The 15,778-nt window shown below is 30.9% G+C and overlaps 1 long non-coding RNA gene across 1 annotated transcript; it reads left to right on the forward strand.

Moving 5' to 3' along the window:
- Window positions 1-12,208: 12,208 nt before the first annotated feature.
- Window positions 12,209-15,405, forward strand: LOC148957170 (uncharacterized). The gene is made up of 2 exons (XR_016145260.1): window positions 12,209-12,716; window positions 13,097-15,405. It is a non-coding gene; the product is annotated as an uncharacterized LOC148957170 (long non-coding RNA).
- Window positions 15,406-15,778: the final 373 nt, after the last annotated feature.

Genomic DNA, 15,778 nt, shown 5'->3' on the forward strand with positions numbered 1-15,778 from the left:
TGGTTGACCTTCTAATTGATAATTTTGATTTTTTCTAGTTCCTTAGTTTCATAGTTTTTTGTAAAATCTCAACCGTACAAAGTAACCCCTGAGATTTCTGTTTTTGTATATGAAACAAAAAATCTTGATTTATCTTTGTATGAACGCAATTTTCTCTGAAACTATGCAAGATACTGAAACGCAAATTGAACAGATTATTCTTGAAGGTACGGTAAGTTTAAATATTGTCAGCAATTGCCAAAAAAAATATTTGGTTCATGGTTTATTCACAATTGAAATGTTAGTTTTCTATTTGCAGCTTAAAAAATTTCCTTAAAATCTTTGTAATTTCAAACTTTCAGCGGCATTAGAGAACTCGAAAGCGTTTTTAAATGTCCCAAAAACTTGTTTTTCTTGTGTGGTTGACTTTCTAATTGATAATTTTGACTTTTTCTAGTTCCTTAGTTTCATAGTTTTGTGTGAAATCTCAACCGTACAAAGTAAACCATTTGATTTCTGTTTTTGTATATGAAACAAAAAATCTTGATTTATCTTTGTATGAACGCAATTTTCTCTGAAACTATGCAAGATACTGAAACGAAAATTTCACAGATTATTTTTGAAGGTACGGCAAGTTAAAATATGGTCATCAATTGTCAACAAAATATTTGGTTCATGGTTTATTCACAATTGAAATGTTCACAGTTTTCACAGTTTTCAGTTTGCAGCTTAAAAAATTTCCTTAAAAACTTTGTAATTTCACAATTTCAGAGGCATTAGAGAACGCGAAAGTGTTTTTAAATGTCCCAAAAACTTGTTCTTCTGGTGTGGTTGACTTTCTAATTGATAATTTTGACTTTTTCTAGTTCCTTAGTTTCATAGTTTTTTGTAAAAGCTCAACCGTACAAAGTAAACCCTTAATTTTCTGATTTTGTATATGAAGCAAACAATATATTTGTATGAATGCAATTTTCTCTGAAACTATGCAAGATACTGAAACGAATATTTCACAGATTATTCTTGAAGGTACGGCAAGTTAAAATATGGTCATTAATTGTCAACAAAATATTTGGTTCATGTTTTATTTACAATTGAAATGTTGGTTTTCAATTTGCAGCTTGAAGAAATTCCTCAAAAACTTTGTAATTTCAAACTTTGAGCGGCATTAGAGAACTCAAAAGTGTTTTTGAATGTCCCATAAACTTGTTTTTTTGGTGTGGTTGACTTTCTAATTGATAATTTTGACTTTTTCTAGTTCCTTAGTTTCATAGTTTTTTGTAAAATCTCAACCGTACAAAGTAAACCCTTAGATTTCTGATTTTGTATATGAAACAAAATATCTTGATTTATCTTTGTATGAATGCAAATTTCTCTGAAATTATGCAAGAAACTGAAACGAAAATTCAACAGATTATTCTTGAAGGTACGGCGAGTTCGAATATGGTCAGCAATTGTCAACAAAATATTTGGTTCATGTTTTATTCACAATTGAAATGTTAGTTTTCAATTTGCAGCTTGAAAAAAATCCTCAAAAACTTTGTAATTTCAAACTTTCAGCGGCATTAGAGAACTCATAAGTGTTTTTAAATGTCCTAAAACTTGTTTTTCTGGTGTGGTTGACTTTCTAATTAATAATTTTGACTTTTTCTAGTTCCTTAGTTTCAAAGTTTTTTTGTAAAATCTCAACCGTACAAAGTAAAACCTTACATTTCTGATATTGTATATGAAACAAAAAATCTTGATTTATCTTTGTATGAATGCAATTTTCTCTGAAATTATGCAAGAAACTGAAACGAAAATTCAACAGATTATTCTTGAAGGTACGGCGAGTTCGAATATGGTCAGCAATTGTCAACAAAATATTTGGTTCATGTTTTATTCACAATTGAAATGTTAGTTTTCAATTTGCAGCTTGAAAAAAATCCTCAAAAACTTTGTAATTTCAAACTTTCAGCGGCATTAGAGAACTCAAAAGTGTTTTTAAATGTCCCAAAAACTTGCTTTTCTGGTGTGGTTGACTTTCTAATTGATAATTTTGACCTTTTCTAGTTCCTTAGTTTCATAGTTTTGTGTAAAATCTCAACCGTACAAAGTAAAACCTTCGATTTCTGTTTTTGTATATGAAACAAAAATCTTGATTTATCTTTGTATGAATGCAATTCTCTCTGAAACTATGCAAGATACTGAAACGAAAATTCAACAGATTATTCTTGAAGGTACTGCGAGTTCAAGTATGGTCAGTAATTGTGAACAAAATGTTTGGTTCATGTTTAATTAGCAATTGAAATGTTAGTTTTCTATTTGCAGCTTAAAAAATTTCCTTAAAAACTTTGTAATTTCAAACTTTCAGCGGTAATAGAGAACTCAAAAGTGTTTTTAAATGTCCAAAAAACTTATTTTTCTGGTGTGGTTGACCTTCTAATTGATAATTTTGATTTTTTCTAGTTCCTTAGTTTCATAGTTTTTTGTAAAATCTCAACCGTACAAAGTAACCCCTGAGATTTCTGTTTTTGTATATGAAACAAAAAATCTTGATTTATCTTTGTATGAACGCAATTTTCTCTGAAACTATGCAAGATACTGAAACGCAAATTGAACAGATTATTCTTGAAGGTACGGTAAGTTTAAATATTGTCAGCAATTGCCAAAAAAAATATTTGGTTCATGGTTTATTCACAATTGAAATGTTAGTTTTCTATTTGCAGCTTAAAAAATTTCCTTAAAATCTTTGTAATTTCAAACTTTCAGCGGCATTAGAGAACTCGAAAGCGTTTTTAAATGTCCCAAAAACTTGTTTTTCTTGTGTGGTTGACTTTCTAATTGATAATTTTGACTTTTTCTAGTTCCTTAGTTTCATAGTTTTGTGTGAAATCTCAACCGTACAAAGTAAACCATTTGATTTCTGTTTTTGTATATGAAACAAAAAATCTTGATTTATCTTTGTATGAACGCAATTTTCTCTGAAACTATGCAAGATACTGAAACGCAAATTCAACAGATTATTCTTGAAGGTACGGCAAGTTTAAATATTGTCAGAAATTGCCAAAAAAATATTTGGTTCATGGTTTATTCACAATTGAAATGTTAGTTTTCTATTTGCAGCTTAAAAAATTTCCTTAAAAACTTTGTAATTTCAAACTTTCAGCGGTAATAGAGAACTCAAAAGTGTTTTTAAATGTCCAAAAAACTTATTTTTCTGGTGTGGTTGACCTTCTAATTGATAATTTTGATTTTTTCTAGTTCCTTAGTTTCATAGTTTTTTGTAAAATCTCAACCGTACAAAGTAACCCCTGAGATTTCTGTTTTTGTATATGAAACAAAAAATCTTGATTTATCTTTGTATGAACGCAATTTTCTCTGAAACTATGCAAGATACTGAAACGCAAATTGAACAGATTATTCTTGAAGGTACGGTAAGTTTAAATATTGTCAGCAATTGCCAAAAAAAATATTTGGTTCATGGTTTATTCACAATTGAAATGTTAGTTTTCTATTTGCAGCTTAAAAAATTTCCTTAAAATCTTTGTAATTTCAAACTTTCAGCGGCATTAGAGAACTCGAAAGCGTTTTTAAATGTCCCAAAAACTTGTTTTTCTTGTGTGGTTGACTTTCTAATTGATAATTTTAACTTTTTCTAGTTCCTTAGTTTCATAGTTTTGTGTGAAATCTCAACCGTACAAAGTAAACCATTTGATTTCTGTTTTTGTATATGAAACAAAAAATCTTGATTTATCTTTGTATGAACGCAATTTTCTCTGAAACTATGCAAGATACTGAAACGCAAATTCAACAGATTATTCTTGAAGGTACGGCAAGTTTAAATATTGTCAGAAATTGCCAAAAAAATATTTGGTTTATGGTTTATTCACAATTGAAATGTTAGTTTTCTATTTGCAGCTTAAAAAATTTCCTTAAAATCTTTGTAATTTCAAACTTTCAGCGGCATTAGAGAACTCGAAAGCGTTTTTAAATGTCCCAAAAACTTGATTTTCTTGTGTGGTTGACTTTCTAATTGATAATTTTGACTTTTTCTAGTTCCTTAGTTTCATAGTTTTGTGTGAAATCTCAACCGTACAAAGTAAACCATTTGATTTCTGTTTTTGTATATGAAACAAAAAATCTTGATTTATCTTTGTATGAACGCAATTTTCTCTGAAACTATGCAAGATACTTAAACGAACATTCAACAGATCATTCTTGAAACTACGGCAAGTTCAAATATGGTCAGCAAATGTCAAAAAAATATTTGGTTCATGTTTTATTCACAAATGAAATGTTAGCTTTCTATTTGCAGCTTAAAAAATTTCCTTAAAAACTTTGTAATTTCAAACTTTCAGCGGCATTAGAGAACTCAAAAGTGTTTTTAAATGTCCCAAAAACTTGCTTTTCTGGTGTGGTTGACTCTCTAATTGACAATTTTGACCTTTACTAGTTCCTTAGTTTCATAGTTTTTTGTAAAATCTCAACCGTACAAAGTAAAACCTTAGATTTCTGATTTTGTATATGAAACAAAAAATTTTGATTTATCTTTGTATGAATGCAATTTGCTCTGAAACTATGCAAGATACTGAAACGAAAATTCAACAGATTATTCTTGAAGGAACGGCGAGTTCAAATATGGTCAGCAATTGTCAACAAAATTTTTGGTTCATGTTTTTTTTACAATTGAAATGTTAGTTTTCATATTGTAGCTTAAAAAATTTCCTTAAAAACTTTGTAATTTCAAACTTTCAGCGGCATTAGAGAACTCAAAAGTGTTTTTAAATGTCCTAAAAACTTATTTTTCTGGTGTGGTTGACCTTCTAATTGATAATTTTGATTTTTTCTAGTTCCTTAGTTTCATAGTTTTTTGTAAAATCTCAACCGTACAAAGTAACCCCTGAGATTTCTGTTTTTGTATATGAAACAAAAAATCTTGATTTATCTTTGTATGAACGCAATTTTCTCTGAAACTATGCAAGATACTGAAACGCAAATTGAACAGATTATTCTTGAAGGTACGGTAAGTTTAAATATTGTCAGCAATTGCCAAAAAAAATATTTGGTTCATGGTTTATTCACAATTGAAATGTTAGTTTTCTATTTGCAGCTTAAAAAATTTCCTTAAAATCTTTGTAATTTCAAACTTTCAGCGGCATTAGAGAACTCGAAAGCGTTTTTAAATGTCCCAAAAACTTGTTTTTCTTGTGTGGTTGACTTTCTAATTGATAATTTTGACTTTTTCTAGTTCCTTAGTTTCATAGTTTTGTGTGAAATCTCAACCGTACAAAGTAAACCATTTGATTTCTGTTTTTGTATATGAAACAAAAAATCTTGATTTATCTTTGTATGAACGCAATTTTCTCTGAAACTATGCAAGATACTGAAACGCAAATTCAACAGATTATTCTTGAAGGTACGGCAAGTTTAAATATTGTCAGAAATTGCCAAAAAAATATTTGGTTCATGGTTTATTCACAATGGAAATGTTAGTTTTCTATTTGCAGCTTAAAAAATTTCCTTAAAATCTTTGTAATTTCAAACTTTCAGCGGCATTAGAGAACTCGAAAGCGTTTTTAAATGTCCCAAAAACTTGATTTTCTTGTGTGGTTGACTTTCTAATTGATAATTTTGACTTTTTCTAGTTCCTTAGTTTCATAGTTTTGTGTGAAATCTCAACCGTACAAAGTAAACCATTTGATTTCTGTTTTTGTATATGAAACAAAAAATCTTGATTTATCTTTGTATGAACGCAATTTTCTCTGAAACTATGCAAGATACTGAAACGAACATTCAACAGATCATTCTTGAAAGTACGGCAAGTTCAAATATGGTCAGCAAATGTCAAAAAAATATTTGGTTCATGTTTTATTCACAAATGAAATGTTAGCTTTCTATTTGCAGCTTAAAAAATTTCCTTAAAAACTTTGTAATTTCAAACTTTCAGCGGCATTAGAGAACTCAAAAGTGTTTTTAAATGTCCCAAAAACTTGCTTTTCTGGTGTGGTTGACTCTCTAATTGACAATTTTGACCTTTACTAGTTCCTTAGTTTCATAGTTTTTTGTAAAATCTCAACCGTACAAAGTAAAACCTTAGATTTCTGATTTTGTATATGAAACAAAAAATTTTGATTTATCTTTGTATGAATGCAATTTGCTCTGAAACTATGCAAGATACTGAAACGAAAATTCAACAGACTATTCTTGAAGGAACGGCGAGTTCAAATATGGTCAGCAATTGTCAACAAAATATTTGGTTCATGTTTTTTTTACAATTGAAATGTTAGTTTTCATATTGTAGCTTAAAAAATTTCCTTAAAAACTTTGTAATTTCAAACTTTCAGCGGCATTAGAGAACTCAAAAGTGTTTTTAAATGTCCTAAAAACTTATTTTTCTGGTGTGGTTGACCTTCTAATTGATAATTTTGACTTTTCCTAGTTCCTTAGTTTCATAGTTTTGTGTAAAATCTCAACCGTACAAAGTAAAACCTTAGATTTCTGATTTTGTATATCAAACAAAAAATCTTGATTTATCTTTGTATGAATGCAATTTGCTCTGAAACTATGCAAGATACTGAAACGAAAATTTAACAGATTATTCTTGAAGGTACGGCGAGTTCAAATATGGTCAGCAATTGTCAACAAAATATTTGATTCATGTTTTTTTCACAATTGAAATGTTAGTTTTCATATTGTAGCTTGAAAAAATTCTTCAAATACTTTGTAATTTCAAAATTTCAGCGGCATTAGAGAACTCAAAAGTGTTTTTAAATGTCCCAAAAACTTGTTTTTCTGGTGTGATTGACTTTCTAATTGATAATTTTGACTTTTTCTAGTTCATTTCAGCGCTTTCAGCGGCATTAGAGAACTCAAAAGTGTTTTTAAATGTCCCAAAAACTTGCTTTTCTGGTGTGGTTGACTTTCTAATTGATAATTTTGACCTTTTCTAGTTCCTTAGTTTCATAGTTTTGTGTAAAATCTCAACCGTACAAAGTAAAACCTTCGATTTCTGTTTTTGTATATGAAACAAAAATCTTGATTTATCTTTGTATGAATGCAATTCTCTCTGAAACTATGCAAGATACTGAAACAAAAATTCAACAGATTATTCTTGAAGGTACTGCGAGTTCAAATATGGTCAGTAATTGCGAACAAAATGTTTGGTTCATGTTTAATTAGCAATTGAAATGTTAGTTTTCTATTTGCAGCTTAAAAAATTTCCTTAAAAACTTTGTAATTTCAAACTTTCAGCGGTAATAGAAAACTCAAAAGTGTTTTTAAATGTCCAAAAAACTTATTTTTCTGGTGTGGTTGACCTTCTAATTGATAATTTTGATTTTTTCTAGTTCCTTAGTTTCATAGTTTTTTGTAAAATCTCAACCGTACAAAGTAACCCCTGAGATTTCTGTTTTTGTATATGAAACAAAAAATCTTGATTTATCTTTGTATGAACGCAATTTTCTCTGAAACTATGCAAGATACTGAAACGCAAATTGAACAGATTATTCTTGAAGGTACGGCAAGTTTAAATATTGTCAGCAATTGCGAAAAAAAATATTTGGTTCATGGTTTATTGACATTTGAAATGTTAGTTTTCTATTTGCAGCTTAAAAAATTTCCTTAAAACCTTTGTAATTTCAAACTTTCAGCGGCATTAGAGAACTCGAAAGCGTTTTTAAATGTCCCAAAAACTTGTTTTTCTTGTGTGGTTGACTTTCTAATTGATAATTTTGACTTCTTCTAGTTCCTTAGTTTCATAGTTTTGTGTGAAATCTCAACCGTACAAAGTAAACCATTTGATTTCTGTTTTTGTATATGAAACAAAAAATCTTGATTTATCTTTGTATGAACGCAATTTTCTCTGAAACTATGCAAGATACTGAAACGCAAATTCAACAGATTATTCTTGAAGGTACGGCAAGTTTAAATATTGTCAGAAATTGCCAAAAAAATATTTGGTTCATGGTTTATTCACAATTGAAATGTTAGTTTTCTATTTGCAGCTTAAAAAATTTCCTTAAAAACTTTGTAATTTTAAACTTTCAGCGGCATTAGAGAACTCGAAAGCGTTTTTAAATGTCCCAAAAACTTGTTTTTCTTGTGTGGTTGACTTTCTAAGTGATAATTTTGACTTTTTCTAGTTCCTTAGTTTCATAGTTTTGTGTGAAATCTAAACCGTACAAAGTAAACCATTTGATTTCTGTTTCTGTATATGAAACAAAAAATCTTGATTTATCTTTGTATGAATGCAATTTTCTCTGAAACTATGCAAGATACTGAAACGAACATTCAACAGATCATTCTTGAAGGTACGGCAAGCTCAAATGTGGTCAGCAAATGTCAAAAAAATATTTGGTTCATGTTTTATTCACAAATGAAATGTTAGCTTTCTATTTGCAGCTTAAAAAATTTCCTTAAAAACTTTGTAATTTCAAACTTTCAGCGGCATTAGAGAACTCAAAAGTGTTTTTAAATGTCCCAAAAACTTGCTTTTCTGGTGTGGTTGACTTTCTAATTGATAATTTTGACCTTTACTAGTTCCTTAGTTTCATAGTTTTTTGTAAAATCTCAACCGTACAAAGTAAAACCTTAGATTTCTTATTTTGTATATGAAACAAAAAATTTTGATTTATCTTTGTATGAATGCAATTTGCTTTGAAACTATGCAAGATACTGAAACGAAAATTCAACAGATTATTCTTGAAAGTACGGCGAGTTCAAATATGGTCAGCAATTGTCAACAAAATATTTGGTTCATGTTTTTTCACAATTGAAATGTTAGTTTTCATATCGTAGCTTGAAAAAATTCCTCAAATATTTTGTAATTTCAAAATTTCAGCGGCATTAGAGAACTCAAAAGTGTTTTTAAATGTCCCAAAAACTTGTTTTTCTGGTGTGGTTGACTTTCTAATTGATAATCTTGACTTTTTCTAGTTCCTTAGTTTCATAGTTTTGTGTAAAATCTCAACCGTACAAAGTAAACCCTTAGATTTCTGTTTTTGTATATGAAACAAAAATCTTGATTTATCTTTGTATGAATGCAATTCTCTCTGAAACTATGCAAGATACTGAAACGAAAATTCAACAGATTATTCTTGAAGGTACGGCGAGTTCAAATATGGTCAGCAATCGTCAACAAAATATTTGGTTCATGTTTTTTCACAATTGAAATGTTAGTTTTCATATTGTAGCTTGAAAAAATTCCTCAAATACTTTGTAATTTCAAAATTTCAGCGGCAGTTGAGAACTCAAAAGTGTTTTTAAATGTCCCAAAAACTTGTTCTTCTGGTGTGGTTGACTTTCTAATTGATAATTTTGACTTTTTCTAGTTCCTTAGTTTCATAGTTTTTTGTAAAATCTCAACCGTACAAAGAAAACCCTTAGATTTCTGTTTTTGTATATGAAACAAAAAATCTTGATTTATCTTTGTATGAATGCAATTTTCTCTGAAACTATGCAAGATACTGAAACGAAAATTCAACAGATTATTCTTGAAGGTACGGCGAGTTCAAATATGGTCAGCAATTGTCAACAAAATATTTGATTCATGTTTTTTTCACAATTGAAATGTTAGTTTTCATATTGTAGCTTGAAAAAATTCTTCAAATACTTTGTAATTTCAAAATTTCAGCGGCATTAGAGAACTCAAAAGTGTTTTTAAATGTCCCAAAAACTTGTTTTTCTGGTGTGATTGACTTTCTAATTGATAATTTTGACTTTTTCTAGTTCATTTCAGCGCTTTCAGCGGCATTAGAGAACTCAAAAGTGTTTTTAAATGTCCCAAAAACTTGCTTTTCTGGTTTGGTTGACTTTCTAATTGATAATTTTGACCTTTTCTAGTTCCTTAGTTTCATAGTTTTGTGTAAAATCTCAACCGTACAAAGTAAAACCTTCGATTTCTGTTTTTGTATATGAAACAAAAATCTTGATTTATCTTTGTATGAATGCAATTCTCTCTGAAACTATGCAAGATACTGAAACAAAAATTCAACAGATTATTCTTGAAGGTACTGCGAGTTCAAATATGGTCAGTAATTGCGAACAAAATGTTTGGTTCATGTTTAATTAGCAATTGAAATGTTAGTTTTCTATTTGCAGCTTAAAAAATTTCCTTAAAAACTTTGTAATTTCAAACTTTCAGCGGTAATAGAAAACTCAAAAGTGTTTTTAAATGTCCAAAAAACTTATTTTTCTGGTGTGGTTGACCTTCTAATTGATAATTTTGATTTTTTCTAGTTCCTTAGTTTCATAGTTTTTTGTAAAATCTCAACCGTACAAAGTAACCCCTGAGATTTCTGTTTTTGTATATGAAACAAAAAATCTTGATTTATCTTTGTATGAACGCAATTTTCTCTGAAACTATGCAAGATACTGAAACGCAAATTGAACAGATTATTCTTGAAGGTACGGCAAGTTTAAATATTGTCAGCAATTGCGAAAAAAAATATTTGGTTCATGGTTTATTGACATTTGAAATGTTAGTTTTCTATTTGCAGCTTAAAAAATTTCCTTAAAACCTTTGTAATTTCAAACTTTCAGCGGCATTAGAGAACTCGAAAGCGTTTTTAAATGTCCCAAAAACTTGTTTTTCTTGTGTGGTTGACTTTCTAATTGATAATTTTGACTTCTTCTAGTTCCTTAGTTTCATAGTTTTGTGTGAAATCTCAACCGTACAAAGTAAACCATTTGATTTCTGTTTTTGTATATGAAACAAAAAATCTTGATTTATCTTTGTATGAACGCAATTTTCTCTGAAACTATGCAAGATACTGAAACGCAAATTCAACAGATTATTCTTGAAGGTACGGTAAGTTTAAATATTGTCAGAAATTGCCAAAAAAATATTTGGTTCATGGTTTATTCACAATTGAAATGTTAGTTTTCTATTTGCAGCTTAAAAAATTTCCTTAAAAACTTTGTAATTTTAAACTTTCAGCGGCATTAGAGAACTCGAAAGCGTTTTTAAATGTCCCAAAAACTTGTTTTTCTGGTGTGGTTGACTTTCTAATTGATAATCTTGACTTTTTCTAGTTCCTTAGTTTCATAGTTTTGTGTAAAATCTCAACCGTACAAAGTAAACCCTTAGATTTCTGTTTTTGTATATGAAACAAAAATCTTGATTTATCTTTGTATGAATGCAATTCTCTCTGAAACTATGCAAGATACTGAAACGAAAATTCAACAGATTATTCTTGAAGGTACGGCGAGTTCAAATATGGTCAGCAATCGTCAACAAAATATTTGGTTCATGTTTTTTCACAATTGAAATGTTAGTTTTCATATTGTAGCTTGAAAAAATTCCTCAAATACTTTGTAATTTCAAAATTTCAGCGGCAGTTGAGAACTCAAAAGTGTTTTTAAATGTCCCAAAAACTTGTTCTTCTGGTGTGGTTGACTTTCTAATTGATAATTTTGACTTTTTCTAGTTCCTTAGTTTCATAGTTTTTTGTAAAATCTCAACCGTACAAAGAAAACCCTTAGATTTCTGTTTTTGTATATGAAACAAAAAATCTTGATTTATCTTTGTATGAATGCAATTTTCTCTGAAACTATGCAAGATACTGAAACGAAAATTCAACAGATTATTTTTGAAGTTACGGCAAGTTCAAACATGGTCAGCAATTGTCAACAAAATTTATACTAAAACAGACTGTTTTTTAATTCGTAGAAGTAATTTAATTCTATCAAGTTAGTGAAATAATGTAACGTTGTGTATAAAAGCAATGTTTCCTTTGCACTGATATTTTTCATAGGAATAAATTAAACAAAGGTAAATAGGTGCAGATCATTCAAAAAAACTTTAAAATTTGGTTCAAATGAATATCTAACTTACAAAATTACTCCTTTGGGTTCTCCGAGCCACTGCAAGCACAATTACTACAAACACTGGCGATAAACCAGGTCCTTAATACCAAAATGGAACTCCAAAATCTTTAATAACGCCAGTAAAAGTAATTTGTCAAGAGTAACATACCTTTCAAGCCGTTGCAAACCATCCACTCAAACTGCGCGCCAAAATCAAAGAGAAGACAAACTACCACTAGCAATCCTTCCTGAGGCCGTAACGCCAGGAAACGTTGTTATAGATGTATCACGAAATTCTCGTTTTATACTTTCCCAGAAAGATTCGACAGAAAAAATTATATTTGCATTTGCAATGGGCATGAAAAAAATATAATAACATTTCCTTTAAGCTTATTCAATATTAAATATTAAAATGCAGGTACGTTTTTTTATCATTTTATAAATTTAAAGGGGAACTGAAGTGAAAAATGAAAATCAATTATTTAGTAGTTTTCATCATGCTGATTTCGAATATCGACACGAAATTAGTGTTTTTCTTTTCGTTTTCCTGCATTCACCACGCGAAGTGTGAAATTTCTCCATTTCGGTGGCGGAGAGGTCTGGAGACAAGTTTCAGGCGCTGACGTAAAGTCGTGGACACGTGCCCCGATCGCAACGAAAACAACATTGTAGTAGGTAGTAGAGTGAATCGGAGGGAGGGAATTCGGTTAGTGGTTAGAATTTCAGTTCGCAATTTTCACGACAGCTCTTCAGGAATGACAACAGACTTAAGATCGAGCGACGATGAATTTGGAGCATGTGGTGGTGAAGTACTTGCCCTACCAAGGGCGAACGGGAACTGTGAAAGTGGCGATGAAGATTAGCCTAGGCCCGATGAGATCCCAGAGGATGAGGATGAATTATCTCTCGCGACATGCTCGTTTTGTCGGTAGAAATGAGGAAGTAAATCAATGGTACGTCGATCTTTGTTTCTTTTCTGACAATGAAGGCAAGAACAACTCAAACACAATTTCCTTATATCCTTATAAAAAGTAAGATACAACTGAGAATGTAGGCTACATATTATAATCTTTCCATTTCTAAAATCTGAAATAATAAGGATTATTACATGTTACAATTTAATAAATATTTGCTTTGATATAAAACGTTTATACATCGACCTAATCCACTTTGGTTTTAGAACTGGCTTGTTTTTTGTACATTGACAAGTATTATTAAATCTTACTGCAATTAAGATTTTTGGACTGATAATTCGAAAATGTCAAATATTTAATAGAATTGCATAAATATGCCTAAAATAGATTAATACCTAAAATTATATCCATTTTGCTAGGTATCTACAAACAGTGGCCGATCAATGGATGGTTTGCTGGTTTTTGGGTATTTGTGCTGGAAAAACTGGACAACTTTAAGTATGAATTTATCACAAAATGTAAAGAAAAGAACTTTAGTCAAAGAAGACAAGGGTTTCAAAATTATGCAGAGAGACAATGAAAATGCAAAAATCAGCTACCTACTACAAATACAGTGGAGTACAGGGTTATATACAGGGGTTATTCAAAGGGACCAGACTTTCAGTTCATAATAGCAAGAAGAGAAATTTAGAACTAGTGGGGTCATGTTATAAGTTAGAAATTTGTTAAAACTAGTGGGGCAATGGCCAAATCTTGTCAGCCCTAGGCCAAATCACTGATATTTTACTCACATCCAAATGTGTAGAATAGTTTGGATTTGATAAAGTTTTTCTCTTACAATAATGGTCCTGTACCACCTGCTTGGTAACATTTTTTATACATAATCAGAAGAAAATGTTTTACCTTCACAGTACAATGTTCTTTTAATGTATTCTGTCACTGCCTGTTGTTTAGATACACTGTTTTCAAATTTTGAGAATGAAGTTTTTTGGTGCCCAATGGTTATATTTTTCTGAAATTTGCTTCAACTCAACATTTTTCATAGAACAGTTATGAGATAGAAACCCTGACATATCTTTTGTTAAGATAAGGTCTTTTAATAAACTTGGAAACATATACATCATTTAATGGTTGTGCTTTAAATCCTTCTCCTTTATGTACATCCTGGTATGAATTGTTTTTTGTGCCTGGAGTTATACCAGAAAATGCTTTGATATCATGTTCTATAGACAAAGCATGAGAAATCATGTTTAAAGGGGTATTTCTGAGGTGGGGGACTACTTTTGTCTTTTTCAGCAAATCGGATTGTGTAGGTTCGGCAAGTTTCATGGCTTTAAAGCTAACAGAAATGGATTAACCATAGTTATGTCCTCTGAGTGCTGGGCACAGGACCCCCATTCTAAAACTAGCGAAAGAGGTATTTCTGAAATGGGGACCACTCAATCATTTTCTGCAAGTAAATTATGTGGGTTTGCCAAGTTTCATGGCTGTATAGTTAACAGAAATAGATTTACCATACTAATGTATTCTGAGTACTGGGCACAAGTACCCCAGTCTAAAAATAGCACAAGGGGTATTTCTGAGGGAGGGGACCATTCTTATCATTTTCAGCAAGTCAAATTGTGTCGGTTTGCCAAGTTTCATGGCTGTATAGTTAACAGAAATAGATTGACCATACTAACGTATTTTGAGTACTGGGCACAAGTACCCCAGTCTAAAAATAGCACAAGGGGTATTTCTGAGGATGGGGACCATTCTTATCATTTTCAGCAAGTCAAATTGTGTCGGTTTGCCAAGTTTCATGGTTGTATAGTTAACAGAAATAGATTGACCATACTAACGTATTTTGAGTACTGGGCACAAGTACCCCAGTCTAAAAATAGCACAAGGGGTATTTCTGAGGATGGGGACCATTCTTATCATTTTCAGCAAGTCAAATTGTGTCGGTTTGCCAAGTTTCATGGTTGTATAGTTAACAGAAATAGATTGACCATACTAACGTATTTTGAGTACTGGGCACAAGTACCCCAGTCTAAAAATAGCACAAGGGGTATTTCTGAGGATGGGGACCATTCTTATCATTTTCAGCAAGTCAAATTGTGTCGGTTTGCCAAGTTTCATGGTTGTATAGTTAACAGAAATAGATTTACCATACTAACGTATTTTGAGTACTGGGCACAAGTACCCCAGTCTAAAAATAGCACAAGGGGTATTTCTGAGGATGGGGACCATTCTTATCATTTTCAGCAAGTCAAATTGTGTCGGTTTGCCAAGTTTCATGGTTGTATAGTTAACAGAAATAGATTTACCATACTAACGTATTCTGAGTACTGGGCACAAGTACTCCAGGCTAAAAATAGCACAAGGGTTTTTTTCCCAAAATGATTCTATATTCTATCTTGTTACGCATACCGAATTCTATATTTTCACCAAGTTTCATGCTTTTATCACAATTTTCACGATTGTTATCTGTCATGAACCTTATCAAACTCACTACTACATTACATCAAAACATCTCTTCGTGTCCACCACTTTACGTCACAAGGTCACGTGACACAGTGGTCCGACCGCGTTCTCGCTCCGCCATCGATGAGGGCAAATTTCGACTTTAAAAACTTAATAACTTAAAAACTACATAACGTATTAAAAAAATTCAAACGGTTTTGGAATCAGCACGGGAACCTTTATCAGTGGTAAAAAAATCGTTTTTCACTTCAGTTCCCCTTTAAACAAGAGTAAGTAGAAAAAAAACAATTTATATTAATTTTATGTGTGGCATTTTAAGGTAGTTGTTTTCATTTATTATCGTCAGTCAATTTAGTATGACTGCAGTCAGGGGCCTAACTAGGCCAATAGGTTTAGAGGGAGGGGGGTGGAAAGGGTTCTTCCGTCTTTCTATAAGCACAAGGAAACGATGGGATTTTGTATATCAATTTTTAACATCATTATTTGTGGTGGCTGGGTACAATCATACTGAGATGGCATAATTTGTCATGGGCACTAGGATGGAAGGGGTTTTCCGACTCTCTGTAAGCAAAAAGAATCGGTAGGATTCTGTATATTAATTTTTAACATGGTTAATTGTGGTGGCTGGGTACAAT

This window comes from Rhopilema esculentum, unplaced genomic scaffold (genome assembly GCF_057945365.1).
Source record: "Rhopilema esculentum isolate cy_ngs unplaced genomic scaffold, ASM5794536v1 HiC_scaffold_36, whole genome shotgun sequence".
NCBI lineage: Eukaryota > Metazoa > Cnidaria > Scyphozoa > Rhizostomeae > Rhizostomatidae > Rhopilema > Rhopilema esculentum.